Raw genomic sequence first — 24,018 nt, forward strand, 5'->3', positions numbered from 1 at the left:
TTCAACTATTCTGTGGATACAGATAGACACAACCTACCATTCAGGATCCCAGAAACAAACTTTGATATGGACAATCTCTCTGTAACTATTTCACCTATTTTATGTCTTGCTGCAATGCTGCATTCTGGTGGACAAGCCACCAAACCACTACATGTATTGTAGGAAACATTGTGACATTTTCTTTAGAGTGATGCATCTGGTAAAGAGTCCTGAATAAATATACAAAATGAGTATGTTTTATATCCATATATTTAGGCCACAGACAACAAGCAGTTTCTCCCTCAGAGTCGGCAGCTGAATACGTTTCTCATAGACTCATCTTCCATAACGCTAATTCTATCGCCGATAGCTGCTACTGCGCAGGTAAGGCCGGTGCCATTTTCAGACTTTTTTTTTTCAATTTATGGATACCATCAAAAACAATAATTAAGTACACATTATAGATGTGATCATGCTGCAGCGCAGGCGCCGCCACCCGCAGAAGGTGATTTTTTAAAATATATATATATACTAGCTGAAGAGCCCGGCGCTGCCCCGGCATAGTAACTAACTGTGGTTAGTTATAGCAAATTATAATTATCCTCCATCCCATAGTCCCGTACCCATATACCCATCATACATATTCGCCATCCCATAGTCCCGTGCCCATATACCCATCACACATCCTCCATCCCATAGTCCCATGCCCTTATATCCGTTATACATATCCTCCATCCCATAGTCCCGTGCCCATATACCCATCATACATATCCTCCATCCCATAGTCCCATGCCCTTATATCCGTTATACATATCCTCCATCCCATAGTCCCGTGCCCATATACCCATCACACATCCTCCATCCCATAGTCCCGTGCCCATATACCCATCACACATCCTCCATCCCATAGTCAACCATTATGACATCATAGTGAGAGAAGCGGGGCTTGCAACCTATGATGACATCAGCGTCACCATGGCAACCATTATGACATCATAATGAGGGGCGGAGCTTGATACACACACACTTTTTACCCATTATGTAGATAGGGGCAAAATTGTTTGGTGAATTGGAACGCGCAGGGTTAAAATTTCGCCTCACAACATAGCCTAGGACACTCTCGGGGTCCAGACGTGTGACTGTGCCAAATTTTATGGCTGTAGCTGCGACGGTGCGGATGCCAATCCCGGACATGCATACATACATACATACATACACACATTTGAGCTTTATACTGTATATTAGATGAATGTGGTGACTACCTCTTGAAGCTCATCAAGAGAATGCCAAGAGTGTGCAAAGCAGTAATCAAAGCAAAAGGTGGCTACTTTGAAGAACCTAGAATATAAGACATATTTTCATTTGTTTCACACTTTTTTGTTAATTATATAATTCCACATGTGTTAATTTATAGTTTTGATGCCTTCAGAGTGAATCTACAATTTTCATAGTCATGAAAATAAAGAAAACTCTTTGAGTGAGAAGGTGTGTCCAAACTTTTGGTCTGTACTGTATATATATCTATTATATAAAGCTCAAGTGTGTGTATTGTGTATGTGTGTATTTCCGGGATTGGCATCCGCACCGTCGCAGCTACAGCCATAAAATTTGGCACAGTATGATGGGTATATGGGCACGGGACTATGGGATGGAGGATAATTATAATTTGCTATAACTAACCACAGTTAGTTACTATGTGATGAAGCACGTGGTAGCGTGTGGCACATTTTGTGTGTGTTCATATCCCCGTGTGTGGTGAGTATCCCATGTCAGGGCCCCACCTTATCAACTGTACGGTATATACTCTTTGGCGCCATCACTCTCATTTTTTAAGTTCCCCTTGTTCACATCTGGCAGCTGTCAATTTGCCTCCAACACTTTTCCTTTCACTTTTTCCCCATTATGTAGATAGGGACAAAATTGTTTGGTGAATTGAAAAGCGCAGGGTTAAAATTTCACCTCACAACATAGCCTGTGACGATCTTGTGTCCAAACGTGTGACTGTGCAAAATTTTGTGGCTGTAGCTGCGACGGTGCAGATGCCAATACACACACACTTTTACCCCATTATGTAGATAGGGGCAAAATTGTTTGGTGAATTGGAACGCGCAGGGTTAAAATTTCACCTCACAACATAGCCTATGACGCTCTCGGGGTCCAGACGTGTGACTGTGCCAAATTTTGTGGCTGTAGCTGCGACGGTGCGGATGCCAATCCCGGACATACACACATACATACATACATACACATCCACATTGAGCTTTATATATTAGATCTATATACATAATTGCCTTGTAACGTTTTCATTTCCGTCTGGATGTCCCTGAATCCCACAATCCACCGTGCCGACCAGAAGTACACCGAACGCCATATTGAAATACCCAAGTAAGGGGTATTTCAATATGGCACCCGCTGGTGGTACCAGGCTCTTCCACAATACCACCAGTGGGACACCAATGGGACCCCCCCTACGTCACAGCCGGCAGGAATGTCCGTGGCTTGCGGCCTGTGCACAGGCCACAAGCCGCAGACTTTCCTGCTGGCTGGCCGCCGCCAGGACCCCACCCGCCGCTGGACCTGCCGCCGCTGCTGGCCACCCCGTCGGACCCGTCGCTGCCTGCCCACCCACCTCCGTCACAGCCGGCAGGAAAGTCCGCGGCTTGCGGCCTGTGCACAGGCCGCAAACCGCGGACTTTCCTTCTGGCTGGCCGCCGCCAGGACCCCACCCGCCACTGGACCAGCCGCCGCTGAACCCCCCACCGCCGCCGCTGGCCACCCCGCCAGACCCGAACACCGCCGCCGCCGGCCACCCCGCAGGACCCCCCCCGATCCGCCACTACCTGCCCACCCGTCACAGTGGGACACCGCCGGGACCTCCCCATCACCGCCGGACCCCCCCGCCGCTGGACCCGCCACCTCCGTCACAGCCAAAAGGAAAGTCCGCGGCTTGCGGCTTGTGCACAGGCCGCAAGCCGCGGACTTTCCTGCTGTCTGGCCGCCGCCAGGACCCCACCCGCGACTGGACCGGCCGCCACTGAACCCCCCCCACCGCCGCCGCTGGCTACCCCGCCGGACCCGAACACCGCCGCTGCTGGCCACCCCGCCGGACCTCCCCGGACCCGCCACTACCTGCCCACCCATCACAGCCACCAGGAAACACAGCGGCTTGCGGCCTGTGCACGACAGATTCTCAGTGCGGCAAGGCCTGCCCCCATCAGGGCGTCACCATCGGGCCTTCATCTAGTATATATATATATAAAATTGTTTATTATGTAAACTAGGGGGCAGGTCTGTGAGGGATCAGAGACATTTCAGAAGCCATACTGGTGAATACCTAATCAGAGCACAACATGAAGACCCCCCATAGGCCGCCCCGGAGCACGAGCATATCATTAAGGCAAAACGGAAAATAAGGATTAACCCCTTAGTGACTGGGTCCAATTTTTTTAAATCTGAGCAGTTTCACTTTATGTGGTAACATTCTGGAACTCTTCAACACATCTTACTGATTTTGAGACTGTTTTTTCGTGACACATTGTACTTTATGATAATGGTAAATTTAGGTCTACATATGTTGCGTTTATTTAAAAAAAATATCAGAAATTTTACAAAAATCTCAAAAAAATTAGCAATTTTCAAACTTTGAATGATTATCCCTTTAATTCAGAATGTCGCACCACACAAAAACATTAATAAATAACATTTCCCTCATGTCTGCTTTACATCAGCGCCATCTGTAAAATGTTCTTTTATTTTGCTAGCATTTTACAAGGTTTAGAAATGTGGCAGCAATTTTTCATTTTTTCAAGGAAATTTTTTAAAAAACTTAATTTTTTAGGGACCTGTTCAATTTTGAAGTGACATTGTGCTGTTCCATCTAAGATTATGATTGTATGCTTATATAGTTGTCATGTTACCTTTCTTTATGTTCAGTTTTGCATTTGGTCTGCTGCCACCTGCTGTCCTTTTTCTGTATAGCAGCCGGCAGCTTATTAATTCCTCTACATGCCTTCAACTTCCAGGTCAGGGTCACTGCTTCTCTTCCTGCCGGTGGCCATTACTAGATTCATCTTCACCCGGGAGAGACACGCTTACCAAGCTGTGGAAGGCATCAGTTTTTTTACCACTTCGTTGCTCACACAACTTGCTGAATCATCTTGCTGTACCCCCTGGGTTGTTACACCTGCATTTCTGGAGGAGTAATGCATTACCAATCATACGCTGTATGTCCAGATTTCCAATAAACAAGTCTGGACTTCACAATATCTGGTGAGTGTCATCTCTCCGGACACATAAACAGCAACAATGGTCCTGTCTGCTCTGCATTGAGGAAACGGAAGGTAGGAATCTCTCCCAGCCCCAATCAGCTACACCTCCATTCACCTCATGTGGGGACAGAACAGTCAAAAAACTGCCTTAAATCCCAGCAAAAAATCACCCTTATATCCTAACCCGTCTGCCCGCTCACATACTGTAGCCCTGCTCTGCTAAGAAACTCTGCAGTGTCACCCCAGACCACATTGTGCATAGAGACTCCCTGTATATTATACAACATTGCTGCAGATTGTCGGACTGCAAAACCCCACAATTCTGTAAAAACACATTGGGGATGTCTTAACTAAGCTGCACCGCGATTTCCAGCTACCAATTCAAAAGTTCAGTTTCTTAAAGAGACAGTGCACCTTAAATCAATATAGCCGAAAAAGGCCCTGCACAGTCTCCCACTGCTGAAACAGAGCAAATACTACCCGATACTGTCCATTATGAAGAGGAGGAAACAGAGCCAGCTTCAGAAACAGACCAAGACTCACGACCAAGACGCTCTGTCAAACCAACCATAAAGGCTGTTGAAAACTATCACAGTACAAAGGACTGCACCATCTCCCCCTGTATCACACTGACTGAGCCCCTCTCTCACTGTATTACCCCTGACTGACTGCACCACCTCCCTCTATTTCACCCTGACTGCGCCACCTCTCCTTGTATCACACTGACTGAGCCCCTCTCTCACTGTATTACCCCTGACTGACTGCACCACCTCCCTCTATTTCACCCTGACTGCGCCACCTCTCCTTGTATCACCCTGACTGCGCCACCTCTCCTTGTATCACCCTGACTGCACCACCTCCCTCTGTATCACCCTGACTGCACCACCTCCCTCTGTATCACCCTGACTGTGCCACCTCCCCCTGTATCACCCTGACTGCGCCACCTCCCTCTGTATCACCCTGACTGCACCACCTCCCCTTGTAATAAACCATGTGGCTGAAGTGGACTGGCCTGCCCTTTCCCCAGACCTGAATTAAAATCGAGCACATCTGGGACATCATGACTCGTTCCATGCAAAAACGCCACTGTGCACCACAGACTGTCCAGGAGTTGTCTGTTGCTTTAATCCATGTTTGGGAGGAGATCCCTCAGGAGAACATCCGCTGCCTCATCAGGACCATGCCCAGGCATTGAAAGGAGGTCGTACAGGCATGTGGAGGCCACACACACTACTGAGCATCATTTCCTTGTCTTGAGGCATTTCCACTGAAGTTGGATCAGCCTGTAATTTGATTTTCCACTTTGATTTTGAGTATCATTCCAAATCCAGACCTCCGTGGAGTATTAACTTTGATATACATTGATGATTTTTATGTTTTATCATTCTCAATGCATTCCACTATGTAATGAATAAAGAAGTGTGTGTGTGTGTATATATATATATATATATATATATATATATATATATATATAATATTATTGTTTGGCTGGGGAGATTTATTGATGATCTGATATTTGTCTGGAGGGGTAGTCTCTCGTCTGCAAAAAGTTTTTTCTCCTATTTGGATTTGAATGATTTCAATCTAAAATTTACTAGTAGTGGTCATGAGGTATCAATTAACTTTTTGGACTTGAAACTGACCGTAGATCTGGACAATGATGGGGTTCTGATATCTCCCTATAAAAAATCTATTGCATGCAATAGTATTTTAATAGCTTCCTCTAACCATCCCAAACATGTCATTCAGAATATTCCTGTGGGGGAGCTTATTAGACTGAAAAGGAATACTACATCTGGTGACAAATTGGAGGAAGGAATTGAAATGACCTGTAATAATTTAAAAAAAGGGGGTTTCCTAATTGGTCCTTGGACAGAGCCAAGAAAATGGTAGCAGGCATGGATAGGGTTAAGTTGTTGGAATCTACTGAGAAAAAAAGACAGTTTGACTCTAAAAAATCTAGGGTGGTTTTCAGTACCAATTATAGTCCTCAGTTTAATTCTATTGTTAAAATCATCAAAAAATATCTCCCCTTGTTATCTCAGAACGATGTTTTGAAAAATATTGTGGAAAATAATGATATTGCCTTTGTAGCAAGAAGAGCCCCGACTTTAGCTACATTATTATCACCCAGCATGTTCAAAGATCCGGATAAAATTTCCCCTAGCAATTGGTTAAAAACAACAGGATTTTTTAAATGCGGTGCCAATATCTGCAAGTGCTGCGGTTTTGCTAATAAATCTAAAACATTTACATCTATCTCCAATAGAAAACAGTTTAATGTTTGTTCTTTTATAAACTGTAATACGGAGAATGTAGTGTATCTAATTAATTGCAATATATGCCGTATGCAATATGTAGGTTGTACGATGAACCCCCTTAAAACTAGAATCCGCAAACACCTATCAGACGCCAGTAATCTGCCTATGGTTGGTGCATCAGTAGTATCCCGACATTTCTCAAAAAAACATAATGGGGATTTACGTGGTTTCTCCTTTATGGGCATAGAGCATGTAAAAAAACCATTGAGGGGGGAGATTTTCACAAAAAAAGTGCTTGCAAGAGAAAGTAGGTGGATATTTGAGTTGGGGACACGTATGCCGCAGGGCTTCAATAACCGCCTGGATATCATTATGCACTATGGATATATTTGTACTATACAACACTGGTTAGTACTATTGTTATATGATCTTGTACCATTTAAATCTTATGGTCAGGTTATTGGACACTCCTAATGTATTTTTCTCCAATATGTTGAATTCTTTCCTTATAATCTTTATGCATGTTGTATACTGATCAATATGTGGATAGTTTATATGTTTGATCTGCTTTTATAACACATGTTTTTTAGTGTCTCACATATGTTTATAATTACCCTGATGGGAGTGGGATGTATATAAGGTTCCATGTTTGGAAAGCAGATCAGATTCTGGACCATGAAGAAGGCGGGTTTTACCGCTGAAACGCGTAGTCCTATCTGCACTACTTTCCTGCGTTATTGCTGTTTTGAACTGCTTGGACCATTGTATTTTAATGGATTTATGAATAAAAAGAAAGAAAAATTTTTTTAACAGCATCCTGGATTGCTCACGTTATTGCTGGACTTTGCTCTGTCGTTGTTCACATTTGTATGGATGGACTCCTACATCCAGATCCGGGCACAACGGAGTTAACCAGGTCAGCTGAGGTCCCAGGTGGTTCACAGGAGTGAGCTGGTCTACATTGTTGGATATATATATACACTAGCTGAAGAGCCCGGCGCTGCCCGGGCATAATAACTAACTGTGGTTAGATATAGCAAATTATAATTATCTTCCATCCCATAGTCCCGTGCCCATATACCCATCACACATCCTCCATCCCATAGTCCCATGCCCATATACCCATCACACATCCTCCATCCCATAGTCCCATGCCCATATGCCCATCATACATATTCGCCATCCCATAGTCGAGTGCCCATATACCCATCACACATCCTCCATCCCATAGTCCCATGCCCATATACCCATCATACATATCCTCCATCCCATAGTCCAGTTGCCATATACCCATCACACATCCTCCATCCCATAGTCCCATGCCCATATACCTATCATACATATTCGCCGTCCCATAGTCCCATGCCCATATACCCATCATACATATCCTCCATCCCATAGTCCCGTGCCCATATACCCATCATACATATCCTCCATCCCATAGTCCAGTTGCCATATACCCATCACACATCCTCCATCCCATAGTCAACCATTATGACATCATAGTGAGCGGTGGGGATTGCAACCTATGACATCAACGTCGCCATGGCAACCATTATGACATCATAATGAGGGGCGGGGCTTGATACACACACACACTTTTTCGCCATTATGTAGATAGGGTCAAAATTGTTTGGTGAATTGGAACGCGCGGGGTTAAAATTTCACCTCACAACATAGCCTAGGACACTCTCGGGGTCCAGACGTGTGACTGCCAAATTTTGTGGCTGTAGCTGCGACGGTGCGGATTCCAATCCCGGACATACATACATACATACATACATACACACGCTTGAGCTTTATATATTAGATTAAATGAGTGTAGGTATGTGTGTGTATTGGCCACGCCTATTCCGCATAGAAACCAATCACTAAGCATCTTTCATTTCACCAGAGCTTTTTAAAAGAAACTGAGTTGTGATTGGTTGCTATCAGCAACAGTTTTCTTTGTAGACAGTTGTGGTAACTGAGGCCTATTATTCTTATCATTTCTATGGTGTTATCCTTCTTCTGTAAAGCTGGAAATAACACAATTTATTACCGTGCTAACACAGACCACCCTCTGACACAGACTGCAGGGGGAGCCCAGTATCACACAGGATAGGATTCGATACACGGCTCAGCAGACTGTATCACACAGGATAGGATTAGATACACTGCTCAGCAGACAGTATCACACAGGATAGGATTAGATACACGGCTCAGAGGACAGTATCACACAGGATAGGATTAGATACACTGCTCAGCAGACAGTATCACACAGGATAGGATTAGATACACGGCTCAGCAGACAGTATCACACAGGAGAGGATTAGATAGAAGGCTCAGCAGTCAGTATCACACAGGATATGATTAGATACATCGCTCAGCACACAGTATCACACAGTACAGGATTAGATACACAGCTTAGTAGACAGTATCACACAGGATAGGATTAGATACACCGCTCAGCAGACAGTATCACACGATAGGATTAGATACATGGCTCAGCAGACGGTATCACACAGGATAGGATTAGATACACGGCTCAGCAGACAGTATCATACAGGATAGGATTAGATACACAGCTCAGCAGACAGTATCACAGAATAGGATTAGATACACGGCTCATCAGACGGTATCACACAGGATAGGATTAGATACACGGCTCAGCAGACAATAGCACACAGGAGAGGATTAGATGCACTGCTCAGCAGTCAGTATCACACAGGACAGGATTAGATACATCGCTCAGCACACAGTATCATACAGGATAGGATTAGATAAACGGCTCAGCAGACAGTATCGCACAGGATAGGATTAGATATACGGCTCAGCAGACTATCACACAGGATAGGATTAGATACACGGCTCAGCAAACTATCACAGGATAGGATTAGATACACAGCTCAGCAGACTGTATCACACAGGATAGGATTAGATACACAGCTCAGCAGTGTCACACAGGCTAGAATTAGATACAGTACACAGCTCAACAACAGGATGTGCCAAAGGAGAGAACATTCTGATTCCAAGAATTCCTGTTGTGAATTCGCTTTCTGGCCTCCCTCTGGTTATTACTGAAGGTAGTGGAGCTGGTCAGATTGACAGAGGGGTTGCGAGTTCTCTTTCTGGGCTCCCTCTGGTGGTTACTGGAGGTAACGGAGCTGATCTGATTGATAGAGGCTTGCCACCTGATAATGAGGATGATGATTGGAGATCTGGGGTTTCAGACTGGAATTTAAGACAGCCGACTCCCTCTATCCCTGCTGGTGATTTTCTCCGTGTGCCTCCTGAGGTCTGATGTATCCAGCTCTGTCCCTGCATGTTCAGCTAAGTGGTTCATTTGCTATTCTGTTTGCATTTGATCTGATTTTCTCTATCTCTGCTTTGTGCGGGTCAGCCAGCTTGTTTTGTCCCCTGTTAGATTGGTATATTCTGAAAGCAGAGCAAAAAGAGACCAGAGTGCTGATATAGTGGGGGGCGAAGTCGGGCGACTTCAGTGTTTTTGTGCATCAGGAGTGTTGGACTTTTTGCAGTGTTTTTTTTTTTTGCATGATTGCAGACATTGTCTATCCTTTCCTGTCCTGCCTAGTCAGTGTGGGCCCCATCATTTGCTCAGTCTATTTTCCTGCCTGCGTTTGTGTTTTCATCTTGTCTCACCGACAATATATGTTTGGGGGCTATCTATTCCTTTGGGGTCTGCTCAGGGGCAGTTTAGATTTCACCTTACTTGCTTTAGGCTTAGTTAGCTCTCTGACTGTTCCGAGGCATCTAGGATCATCGTAGGTACGCTCCACGGCTACTGCTAGTTGTGTGGATAAGATCAGGGAACTGCAATCCGCTTAGTTACCAACCTCTCTGGTTTTCTGTGGCTTAACCGGGGCCTGCTCTCCTCCTCGGTGACCCATTCATAACAAATTCCACTCATTCCATCTGTTTTGCCTTTTGATTTTAAACTCCTCCAGTTTCCACTTAGATTGGCATTTGCAATGTCCATTAACAAGGCTCAGGGACAGTCCTTGAATGTAGTAGGGATCGATTTGCAATCTCCATGCTTTTCTCATGGTCAACTTTACGTGGCCTGTTCAAGAGTTGGAACTACCAAAAATCTGTTAATCTTTGCGCCGAAAGGAAAAACCAAAAATGTTGTTTATCAAAAGGCTCTTGAATGAGTTGAAAATAAAATACTATCAATACTTAGGTAATTGCTTAGTTACTTTGTGTTGCAAATCTGTAGTGTTGAATATATGATGTGAAATGTTTTTATGTGCAATATAATCATTATAGTTTGTTATAACTAACCACAGTTAGTCACTATGCTCGGGCAACGCCGGGCTCTTCAACTAGTATATAATAAATATCTAATTATATATATATATATATATATATTTTTTTTTTTTTTTAAATATCTATATATATTTATATTATCTAATATATATATTTCATAGGCACAGCTTCTTGACCACAACAGGTTACTTTTGCCTGTGTTGCCCATAGCAACCAATCACTAAGCATCTTTCATTTCACCAGAGCCGTTTAAAAGATGAAAGCTGAGCTGTGATTGGTTGCTATGAGCAATAGTTTTCCCGCTCCACAACACCTCAGCAGACACTGACCAGGTGGGAGAAATTTAGCATCCCCAGGAACATAAGCTCCCAGCCATTGTCTGCCCCCAGAAAGCAGCAGAGAGCACATGACAAATGAATCACCCCCTCCTCTATTACTGCTGCGCTCTATTGTTCCCAGCATAGAAAATTGCATCATCAGCGGCCGCATACAGAGCCGCACTGCCAGGTTACATAACAGCACATCTCTAGGAACTCCCTGCTCAGCACCACCCGGCTCAGGACTATGGGATGAAGGATATGTGTTGGGTATATGGGCACAGGACTATGGGATGGAGGATTTGTATGATTGATATATGGGCATGGGACTATGGGATGTAGGATGCCTGATGGGTATATGGGTGCGAGATAATGGGATGGAGGATATGTGTGATGGGTATATGGGCAGTGGACTATGCGATGGAGGATGTGTGATAAGTATATGGGCACTGAACTATGGGATGAAGGATGTGTATGATGGGTATATGGGTACTGGACTATGGGATGGAGGATATGTATGACGGGTATATGGGCACGGGACTATGGGATGTTGGATGTGTGATGGTTATATGGGCACTGGACTATGGGATGGAGGATGTGTGATGGTTATATGGGCACTGGACTATGGGATGGAGGATGTGTGATGGGTATATGGGCACGGGACTATGGAATGGAGGATGTGTGATGAGTATATGGGCACGGGACTATGGGATGGAGGATGATCATTATAATTTATTACTAACCACAGTTAGTTGCTATGCCCGGGCAACGCCGGGCTCTTCAGCTACAAATTCGAAAAAACTTGGATATTCCCTGCGTTGCTGTAGCAATAACGATCCAAGCATATAGATGATAAAGGATGATAATTTATTCTCTATTCTCAATGCGTTTTGAAGTCAGTATGACTTCTTCCTCAGGAGATGCCTAAGACTTATGCTCTCCTGAGGAAGAAGTCGTACTGACTTTGAAACGCATAGAGAATAAATTACCATCCTTTATCATCTATATGCTTGGATCGTTATTGCTACAGCAGAGCGGGGAATATCCACGTTTCTTATAATTTGACACTTCAAATCGGTCAGTGAATTGGCCTGTGGATCTACAACGGCTGTCGCCTCCAATGAGTCCTATATGCTCTAATATTGTGGATTAATAGGTGAGTGCAAACCAAGTGGTTTTTTTTTCAAAATTATCACCAGATAAGACCCTATTGGCAATCTTTGCCTCCTATAGTGTTTCTGGGCTCTTCAGCTAGTAAGAAATAATTCTGATATAGAAGCTCAGATATCTTGATGTAGTACAACAATATGTGACCCCTATTCACAGGGAACTGAGTAACAATGGGTAGAGTATAAAATCCAGAATGGGGCTGTATTCACACAAAACAGGTATAGGAAATGTGCTCATAGAGTCCTTAGGGGCTAGTGAATCCAGTCTAAAAATCTTCTCACTTTTCTTTTTGAGGATACATCTATTGTGATCACCTCCTCTCACATTGGGTTTAACCACCTCAATGATACAAAAGGAGACGTCTCAGGTTTCACCCTAATGTACATTGTTCATGCGTCTCGCTAATGGGGTGTACCGACCATGGCGAATATCTCCCAAATGCTGCCCCACCCTCCTCCTAAACTCCCTCTTCATCTTACCTACATAATCTAGAGGGCAGGTGCTTGTGGCCGTATATACAAGTCCTGAGGTTTTACAGTTGGAACAATCCCTCTGGAAAAAGGTTTTACCCGTGGAGGAACTCAAGAAAGATTTACATGGTCTCATCCAATTACGTGTACAACATTCTCCACATCTAAAGAAACCACAGGCTCTTCTCTCTAGCCAAATCCCCTTGTGTGCATTAAAGGGTCCCTAACTGACCAACCTTTTCTCAAAGTTATTGTGGCAGTAGATCCCACAGCACCCCTCAGGTCCGGGTTGACCACAAGTACATCCCAGTATTTTCTGTGGATATGAAAGACACAGTCACACTGATCGTTATAAGTTCCTACTACTCGTGATAACCCATTTTTTTCTTGGTCTAATGGTTAGGTATGAAGGAGTGTCTGTCTCTCCCATTTGTCTGCAAACAATGGTGTGGAATCCAAAATATACTGTGGGTACCCTTTTTCCCTGCATCTGGTGTTCATGTCTATTGCCTGTATTTTAAAATCTGTGACATTAGAACAGTTTCTCCTTTTTTTAGCGGGATGGTGGTGGCGGCTATCCCACTTCTATAGGCTATTAGTGCTTGTAGGTTTATGGTAGATGGGTGTTCCTAGGGTCCCACCCTTTCTTGATTAGTACATCCAGGAAAGGCAATCGGTTATAATTAAACTCCAAACTAAATCTAAGGCCCACTCTATTGATGTTGAGTTCTCTGACAAATTCAAGAAATTGTTCACTCGTCCCTGACCAGATGTTAAAAATGACATCAATAAATCTATACCATACCCCAATATATGGATGCCACCATTTATGATCATCCCTGAATATTGTGGTTTCCTCCCAGCAGCCCAGGAATAGGTTAGCATACGAGGGGGCACAGGGGTTCCCCATCGCAGTACCTCTGAGCTGGAGGAAGCACATCCTGTCAAAAAGAAAGAAGTTAAGCGTAAGAGTGAATTTTAGAAGATACTCCATGAAGTCATTGTGTCTGCTACACTCTATTGACCTCAAATTCAAGGAATGTGTTATTCCCTGATACGGTATACCTCAGAAGGTAGTGTGGAAATACTATACTGCGGAGGGTGGGATAGCGGTAATGTGGATACATTATACTGTGTAGCGGTACTGTGGGAACATTATACTGTGTGTGGGGGGATGGCGGTACTGTGGGAACATTGTACTGAGTGTGGGGGATGGTGGTACTGTGGGAACATTATACTGTGTGGGGTGATGGTGGTACTGTGGGAACATTATACTGTGTTTGGTGGATGTAGGTAATGTGGGAACATTATACTGTGTGTGGGGGATGGCGGTACTGTGGGAACATCATGCAATGTGTGGGGGGATGTCGGTACTGTGGAAACATTATACTGTGTGAAGAGGCATGACAGTACTGTGGGAACATCATGCCGTGTATAGGGGAATGGCAGAACTGTGGGAACATTATATTGTGTGTGGGGGGAGATGTTGGCACTGGGGGAACATTATACTGTGTGGGAAGATGGCGGTACTGTGGGAACATTATACAGTATGTGGGGGGATGGCGGTCCTGTGGGAACATTATACAGTATGTGGGGGGATGGCGGTACTGTGGGAGCATTATACTGTGTGTGGGGGACACGGTACTGTTGGAAGATTATACTGTGGGGGGATGGCGGTACTGGGGGAACATTACACTGTGTGTGGGGGGTACTGTGGGGGGTGGCAGTACTGTGGGAACATTCTATTGTGTGGGGGGATGACAGTACTTTGGGAACATTATACTGTGTGTGGGGGCAATGGCAGTACTGTGGGAGTAGGGGTAGTAGTCCGGTGGCTCTGGCTGATGGGATGATGTAGGATATTAGGGGCAGTAGTCCGAAAGGGAGAGGGCGGGGATCTACACTCAGATTTATATATAGATATTATCATTATAATTTGTTATAATTAACCGTAGTTAGTTACTATGCCCGAGCAACACCGGGCTCTTCAGCTAGAAAAGAATAACGGGTCTCCAGCACCTACCTCCACCCGCAGAGCCGCACTCCACATATATGGCTGCTCTGTGCGCACAGGACCTGTGATGAGGTCACAGGAGGGGAGGAGTCAGGGGTCACATGATCAGGGGCCTCAGTGTATGCAGGACTCTGCTGTGCTGGTTGTCATGGTGCTGGATGAGGGGAAGTTTCTGTGTGGGGTCAGGAGGGGTTTACAGGGGGATGTAGCAGAGCCACGTGTGTACATGGTGTACGGAGCAGAGCCGTGTGTGTACGAGGTGTACGGAGCGGAGCCGTGTGTGTACGAGGTGTACGGAGCGGAGCCGTGGGTGTACGAGGTGTACGGAGCGGAGCCGTGTGTGTATGAGGTGTACGGAGCGGAGCCGTGTGTGTATGAGGTGTACGGAGCGGAGCGGCGTGTGTACGAGGCGTACGGAGCGGAGCAGTGTGTGTACGAGGTGTATGGAGAGGAGCCGTTTGCGTATGAGGAGGACAGGGCAGAGCCATTTGTGTACGAAGTGTATGGAGCCGAGCCGCTTGTGTACAGAGTGGAGCTGTAAATGTGTGAGGTGCACAGAGTCGTGTGTGTACGACGTGTATGGAGCGGAGCCGTGTGCGTATGAGGTGGACAGGGCGGAGCCGTTTGTGTGCGAGATGCAAGGAGCAGAGCCTTGTGTATGAGGTGTGCGGAGCAGGGCTGTGTGTGTATGAGATGTACGGAGCGGAGTCGTGTGTACGAGGCGTACGGAGCGGAGCCGTGTGTGTACGTGGTGTAAGGAGCAGAGTCGTGTGTGTACGTGGTGTAAGGAGCAGAGTCGTGTGTGTACGAGGTGTACGGAGCAGAGCCGTGTGTGTACGTGGTGTAAGGAGCAGAGTCGTGTGTGTACGTGGTGTAAGGAGCAGAGTCGTGTGTGTACGAGGTGTACGGAGCAGAGCCGTGTGTGTACGTGGTGTAAGGAGCAGAGTCGTGTGTGTACGTGGTGTAAGGAGCAGAGTCATGTGTGTACGAGGTGTACGGAGCAGAACCGTGTGCTTATGAGGTGGATAGGGAGGAGCCGTTTGTGTATGAGGTGTACGGAGCCGAGCCGCATGTGTACGAGGTGTACGGAGTGGATCTGTGCGTGCATGAGGTGCATGGAGCAGAGCCGTGTGTGTAGGTGTACGGAACGGGTCCACGTGTGTTTGAGGTGGACAGGGCAGAGCCATGCGCGTGCTTGGTGCGTGGAGCCGAGCCGCGCGCACGCGAGGCGCATGGATCAGTGCTGTGCATGGGCGCTGGCGCCATTTTGCTGAAGAAAAAACAGTTTGGATCCATTGAAATGACGGCAACGCCTGAGCAGTAGCAGGCCTCTGCATGATGAATGTTGTTTTTTTCATTTTTTCAAAACAATATTATATTCAGTATGTAAATTAGGGGCAGGTAAGTGAAGGATCAGTGCCCTGTCATAAGCCAAAAAGGATGAATATGTAAGCAGAGCATCACATAAAGACCCCCCCCCCACAGGCCAACCCGAAGCACGAGAAGCTCATTAACTCAAAACTTTAAATAAAGATTTAGCAATCACCACAAGACGGATTTCATCCCCAGGTATCATTGTAATCAGTATAAGGGCACTGACCTGACACTGTCTGTAGGTTACTGCGCATAATCCTGCTGACAGGTACATGTTCACTTTAATAACCAGGCCACATTTTACAATTCTGACTAGTGTCATTTTTTGTGGTAATAAGGGTGTGTGCACACGCTGCGGATTCTGCTGCGGTTCCACTGCGGATTTGGCCGCAGTTTTTGCTGCGGTGTACAGTACCATTATTCCCTATGGGAATACAAAACCGCAGTGCAGACGGTGCGGATTTTTCCGCGCGGTTTTTCTGCGGTTTTGAAACCGCAGAAAGAATTGACATGTCAATTCTTTCTGCGGATTCTCATCTCCTCCATTGAGGAGATGAAAAACCGCAGGGCAAAACCGCAGAGCAATCCGCAGGTAAAACCGCAGGTCTTTTGACCTGTAGATTTACCTGCGGATTTTACAAAATCCGCGTGGCCAAATCCGCACCCTAATCCGCAGCGTGTGCACGTAGCCTTACTCTGAAATGCTTCAACGTATCCCGCTGATTCTGAGACTGTTTTTCGTGACATATTGTACTTCATGTTAGTGGTGAAATTTCTTTAATAAGGCTTGCATTTATTTATGATAAACAGAAATTGGGCAAAAATTTTGAACATGTTTCTATTTTCAAACTTTAATTTTTATGCCCTTAGAGACTCATGTCCCTCAAATTAGTTAATAAATAACATTTCCCACATGTCTACTTTACATCAGCACAATTTTTAAAACATAATATTTTTGCTAGGAAGTTATAAGGGTTAAAAGTTGACCAGCCATTTCTCATTTTTCCAACAAAATTTACAAAACCATTTTTTTAGGGACCACCTCACATTTGAAGTGACTTTGAGGGGCCTATATGACAAAAAATACCCAAATGTGACACCATTCTAAAAACTGCACCCCTCAGGGTACTCAAAACCACATTCAAGAAGTTTATTAACCCTTCAGCTGCTTTACAGGAGCTGAAGCAATGGGGAAGGAAAAAATAAATATACAGTATATATATATATAGTGGTGCAGTGACCACTATGTCCACTAGGGGGCACTGTGTGGGTGTCCCAGGACAGGCCTACAGTCATATCCATTGTGGTAATGGGCATAGGATGCTGAAGGATCGTTATGTATCTCAAGGTAGGTGGCCTTGAGATGAAGGCTTGCTTATGTGCTGATCAGCAGAGGCACTGCTGAGCTGTTGTTACACTGTGTCAGAGAGCGATCTACAAATCCACCCAGGGGTGTGTTTAAGAGTGTCATAATAAAGTATATGTGTATGAATGCTTGAAGGACCTGTGATGAGGTCATAGCCATGTGACCCACTGGGCGTGGCTATGGACCATATAAGGTAACCAGAGTAGGTCACATGTGAGAGAGCGCATGGATCTCATTGGGCCATGTGGAAGGTTCCGGCAGGCCTAGGTGGAGGAAGGTGTGCTACCTTCCTGAAGACCACGTGTTGAGGCTGCTGACCCGGGGAGGCCTATGTATATTGGCTGTATGTGAGGACGGATAAGCTTCCTGTGTTTTGCTGAGGCTCCAGGACTGAGCCTGAAATCATGGACACTTATACTTGCTTTCGCCTGAGCTAAAGGCTATTTCTTATGTTATGTGCTGGTTTATGGGTTATGGAGCAATAAACCCTATGAACTTTTAAAGGAACGTGCCTCCTGGTTGTCTCCCGTCGCACCTAAGCGAGTTGAATCCCTACAATTGGTGACAGACTGCGGGCAGCGGTTCCAAGAAGCACGTGTTGCCATACTGGCGGCTCTGAGCCAGGAGGGCATACGGTCTGAAAAATCTTAATACTGACCGAGGTCAGAGAAAGTGACTGTTGTGATATTTGTGGGATACCTCTGAGGAGAAGAGGCATCCAGGAACCTGTGTGGCTGACACCAGCAGGTAACGGACAGGAATCCGTGTTGCACTGACCAGGGTCAGTGAGAGACTGTGTACCTGGAGGGTTCAGTGAGCAAGGTCCTGGAGGGTCAGTGTTGGGAGGTTCTGGGAGAAGAATCGGATCCCTGGAGCACGAGGTATGACCTTAGACCTGGTGAGGCGTGAGTGTTAGGCAGTCTCAGGCGGAGATGGATGTCCTGAAGAGCACCCGCTAAGCCCCTGGACCTGGTGAGGCTGGTGTGTTGGGAAACCCTGGGAGGAGGGTCGGCTTCCTGAATAGCACCCGGTGCACCCTGTGTGTTGGACGGTCTCAGGCGGAGATGGTACGTCCTGAATAGCACACAGACAGGACACGTGAGGTTTTTGTGTGGTGTATTTTTTTTTCTTTTTCCTCCTTTCCTCTGCAAAACCTGAAGGTGATTGCTGTGGCTCAGAGGGATCACGAAGGTTTTTTTGCTAGGCAGCTTGCTGTGGCTCAGTGGGGTCACGAAGGGGACAAGCGGCTTCCGGTAACTCGGCGGGGTTACGATGGGGACAAGCGGATTCCTGTAACTCGGAGGGGTTACGAAGAGGACACCAGCTGCTGTGTGTGAACAGCAACCGGTGGTGCCGGTGACTTGTGACAGCAGGAGCTGTGGCAGCGCCAGAAGGAACTGGTGTGGTGTCGTGCTTAAAGGGCCAGTACCAGCCCAAAAAGACAAACTGTACTGTGCGAACTGTGGCATAAGAAGTTCTGCAGAACAGTCATGGGGAAATCCCGAAAGGGGGCGGTGGCCCAAATGGGGGGTGTGGCCCAAAGGGGGTGGAGTCCCGAAAGGGGCGGTGACCCAAATTGGGGTGGTAGCCCAAAAGGGGTGAAGTCCCAAAAGGGACGGTGACCCAAATTGGGGTGGTAGCCCAAAAGGGGTGGAGTCACAGAAGGGGGCGGCAACCCAAATTGGGGTGGTTCAGGAAATGGCAGCACTGGTTGCCTCAGTGGGTATATCTGGGGAACCGCAGTGTGTGTGTATGAGTTTTGAGGAGTGCGGCATGTATTTTCCTGATAACGATGGGCCACAGGTGTGTACCGTGATGCTACACCGGGAAGGAGACCCTGGTAGGCTGGAGTCAAAGAGTCAGGTGACTCTGACAGGAACTCCTCTCGTTTTATCTCTGACCGAGAAAAACGTCAGGGTTCGCTGCGACCATGGGGTCATTGTGAATTATACGGTGGTCAGAGTTTTGATTGAGATGACAAAGGGGAAGTGTCAAGGTGGTACTATGCCACCAAACTTAGTGCATACCTTTGAGAGGGGTCGAGACTTTGTCATGTTTGATGACGTATGGTTGGACGATGAAGACGTTTCGACTGTGGGGCCAGCAGACACTGAGACAGTGACATCTCCTAAAGTGGACAGGTCAGAGGCAGAACTGACCGGAAGAAGTACATCTGCCCAAATTACGGACCTGACGTCTCGTGACATGACGGATGGTGGGCTGGGAGATGAGACGACTGGACTAGACACATTGGTGCTGAACGGTAACTGGAGGGTTCACTCGACTGATGGGACTGACCCAGTGGTACCCTTTGATGATATAATTAAAGAGGTAGTGGTGAGACACGTGCTGGCCAAAAGAGAACAGGATAGTGAGATACAGCTGTTAAAGGAGACAGTGGAAGGACCTCTCGAACAGGAAAGAGTCCTAAGGCAAGCAGCTGAGCACAGAGTGGATGGGCTGGAGAAGGAAGTCTCTGAGCTCAGAGGTCACCTGTCAGCGTGTCAAACTATGAATAAAGCTATAGTGAAGGATATGGAGGTGCTCAGAGAGGCCCAAGAGAAGCATCAACAGCAGATTCTCCAGAGAGAGGATGAGCGTCGCTACCTGGCAGAGGAGCGAGATAAAGTTCTCCAAGAACTCAGAGGAGTAGTAAAAGGTCTTCTGCGGGATCAGAACTGGGACAAAGATGTACAGCGGCCGGACCCAAGTGATAACAAGGCAGAACTGCCAAAGCCCATCTTGGAAAAGGGTCCTGAAGGCTGTAAATCTCAGGAAGATGGTAAGCCAAGAGCTGCACAAGACAGTCACCTGGTCGTGGCAGATATCTTGAGGGAAGTGTCCGTGGTAAAACCAGAGACATCTGTCCAGGATGAGAGCAAGTCCACGACCTTCAAGTGCATGATGGAGGTACCCGAAGACGTACGAGAAACATCTGCCAGTGAGGGTGTGCATGAGACCTTTAAAAAGGCAGTAAAGGCCTATAGTGTGAACTGGGCATCAGAGACAGACCAGTTGGTGATACTGGCAGAAACAGAAGACACAGAGAGAATGGTGGCTGTCCTGAAGGAGATGCACCTACTATGTCTCCGCACGAAACAGATGCTTGTGGTGCGTAATAGGAAAGCCGCTCGACGTCTGGAGCTTGCGAGGGAAGCTCAAAGTCGGCTGGGCTTTGTGGAAGACATAATTCCGGTACCCAGAAATCTGGTGGGGAAAGTCATTGGCAGACTTGGAAAGGTGATGCAGGAGATGGTAAATCGATCCAGTGTGAAGAGAGTGAGGATACCACCTGCTGGTGAAATCCAAGTCGCTGTTGAAGATGACATGGTACCTGTCATTGTGGTTGGTTCGGCGGAAAGCATTGGGAACCTCCGCATGCTCCTGGAATATCGGGTAGCGTACCTGAAGGAGATAGAGCAACTAAGACAGGACCGACTGCAAATGAATAAGCAGATACAGAATGTCAGGTGGCATCCACCTCCAACTCAAGGTGTAAGGGCCCGAAGGGATCCGCCAAATAATGAAAGGACAGGTAGTCGAAGACAAAAACGTTGAGAGTCCGCAAGTGGCAGTTCTAATCTTAGTAGCATAGGCACGAGACCCGGTGGTGGATGTAGCGACAGAGGGTCAGACTCAGACCAGCCTGTTAGCCCAACTGGACGTGGGACTCATGACCGTACGAACTGGGAGAGCCAGCCAGTGAGAGAAAGGTCGGGTGACGGAGCGCACTACAGACAGGTGGAGACTAAAGAGTGTCTGGTCACGCTGACGGACGTTGTCGGGAATGCCAAGGCCGAGATACTGACCGCTGGGGGCGGGGGAGACCTAACGTAAATATGATGCAGTATGACTGCCGAAACAGATGGAGACGGTCCTCTCGACTTGTAGGGCAAGGTGACATGGGGTGCCCAGTCTCAAGATCCCTGGCTGATGTCGTGTTCAACCCCACAAGTTTGAACAGAGGGGGGAGGTATGTGGTGCAGTGACCATGTCTGCTAGGGGGCGCTGTGTGGGTGTCCCAGGATGGGCCTACAGTCATATCCATTGTGGTAATGGGTATAGGATGCTGAAGGATCGTTATGTATCTCAAGGTAGGTGGCCTTGAGATGAAGGCTTGCTTATGTGCTGATCAGCAGAGGCACTGCTGAGCTGTTGTTACACTGTGTCAGCGAGAGCGATCTACAAATCCACCCAGGGGTGTGTTTAAGAGTGTCATAATAAAGTATATGTGTATGAATGCTTGAAGGACCTGTGATGAGGTCATAGCCATGTGCCCCGCTGGGCGTGGCTATGGACCATATAAGGTAACCAGAGTAGGTCACATGTGAGAGAGCGCATGGATCTGATTGGGCCATACGGAAGGTCCCGGCAGGCCTAGGTGGAGGAAGGTGTGCTACCTTCCTGAAGACCACGTGCTGAGGCTGCTGACCCGGGGAGGCCTATGTATATTGGCTGTATGTGAGGACGGATAAGCCTCCTGTGTTTTGCTGAGGCTCCAGGACTGAGCCTGAAATCATGGACACTTATACTTGCTTTCGCCTGAGCTAAAGGCTATTTCTTATGTTATGTGCTGGTTTATGGGTTATGGAGCAATAAACCCTTTGAACTTTTAAAGGAACATGCCTCCTGGTTGTCTCCCGTCGCACCTAAGCGAGTTGAATCCCTACAATGTATATCAGGCAGGGAAGGTCCATGGTTATTTTACCCTTCCCAGCTCAAAAATACCAGCCCACAGCCACCCCAGAATTGGCAAATCACATGGTGGTTTGCCCTGCTTCTCTCAATTCGGGGTAATGGTAGTTTGGGTTGATGATTGCTGTGATTTGTCAAAAATCCCAATCTTCCATCAAGCCCTGTGGATAGTAATGGAGAAGTAGTCCAGAAAAAAGAACCTGAAAGACCGACATAAACACAATAGACAAGTCCCTCGTTCACCAATTTATTACTCAAAATGTTGCAACGCAGGTCCGATATAGTCCATATTCCTCAAATCTGTCTCTGGCATCTGTGAATAGCAGTAAAGTGACCGCTATTCACAGGCGCTGGGGAGTGACATCAACGCACATAATAGTCACTGGTTCCCACTGTAGTTGGCGAGGCCCAGCAGCTCTGATGGTCGTTGTAGTCAGTACCCGGCGCCTGTGAATTGCAGTCACTTCACTGCTATTCACAGTCGCCGGAGACTGATTCGAGGAATGTGGACTACATCGGACCAGCGTGGCAGCATTTTGAGTAATAAACTGGTGCAAGAGGGACCTTCTATTGTTTTTGTCTTTTTGGTTCCTTTTCTGGACTGCTTTAGAGTTTTTTCAGTAAATATATTTATTGAAGTTTTAAACAGTAAAAGCAGCAGAGAGAGCCATTACCATGTCCAGGGCTAAACATTACATCTCTGTAAAAGCAGCACACTTATAGCCAAACAAGGACTCTGGCATATATAGGATACACGTTTGCTATCTTGAGAAACATCTCCAGATATGAACCTTATAAACAAAGTAAATAACCTGTAAGAAAAGCAGTTATAGAGATAGAAGAAGAAGGAAAGCAAGATAAAAAGAGAGAAGAGAGAGAAAAAGGGAGGTGGAATAGGAAAAAAGGGGAGTAGGGAGGGAGAGGGTTAAAGGGGACCCAATAGCATCAGTGTCCACGTATTGAGGGTTGTGAATATGTACGTAGCCAGTTCAGGAACCCCGCGCTCTCCTTTAAGGATTGCCAGAGGAACCAGGTGCGCCCCTGTTCACATGCAACATCACTGTCACCACCGCCACCCGCCAACATTGACTCCAGACAATGAAGTCTCTCCATTTCAGATATCCATTCCTCCGTGGAGGGAACCTCAGTGTGACCTCCAATGCCGAGGAATAACCGCTCTGGCAGCCGTTAAACAGAATCTTAGAATCCCCTTTTTAACCGAAGCTATCGAATTGGGAATCAGGGACAGTAAGGCAATTTGGGGGGAGGGCTCATGGCGGACCCCAGTCATCAGATGAAAGGCATCAAACACCGAGCTCCAGAAGGGTTGCAGGAGACCACAGGACCACCAAACATGAAGCATAGAGCCTGCGGTGGATCCACATCTCCAACAGGCATCCGGGGTCTCCGGGTTAATCCTATTGAGAAGTGTGGGACATCTATACCAGCACGTCAGCAATTTATAATTCCTCTCCTGCGACTGACTGGACATTGTCATCTTGTGCGCGAGAGTGAAAATTTTTAAACTATCCGCCTCAGAAAAGGTGATCCCCAGGTCCCTCTCCCAAGCCCCCATGAAGCCGAGCGTAGTAGAGGGAAGTGAGTTCAAGACCAGGCCATAGAGCACCGAAACCACATGAGAGGGACCTTCGGTAGGGAGCATCAGAGACTCAAATGGCGTCGGCGCCCCTAATGGTATACTGAGAAGGAAGCTCCGCAATTGCAGAAACTCCAGCCAGGACAGCGGCGTCGTTTGACCAGGGCCTCGCAACCCCCGCACATCGGAGAGCCCCGCAAGTTTATCCCTCACCTGACCCAGTACCACTTCGTCAGGT

The 24,018-nt window shown here is 46.7% G+C and overlaps 1 protein-coding gene across 1 annotated transcript in view; it reads right to left on the reverse strand.

The window, feature by feature from the left end:
* LOC141055866 (uncharacterized) overlaps positions 1-24,018 on the reverse strand; it is a 363,279-nt gene that overhangs the window by 21,410 nt on the left and 317,851 nt on the right.

The sequence above is a fragment of the Dendrobates tinctorius genome, unplaced genomic scaffold, assembly GCF_039654945.1.
Source record: "Dendrobates tinctorius isolate UK_male_01 unplaced genomic scaffold, ASM3965494v1 ptg000192l, whole genome shotgun sequence".
NCBI lineage: Eukaryota > Metazoa > Chordata > Amphibia > Anura > Dendrobatidae > Dendrobates > Dendrobates tinctorius.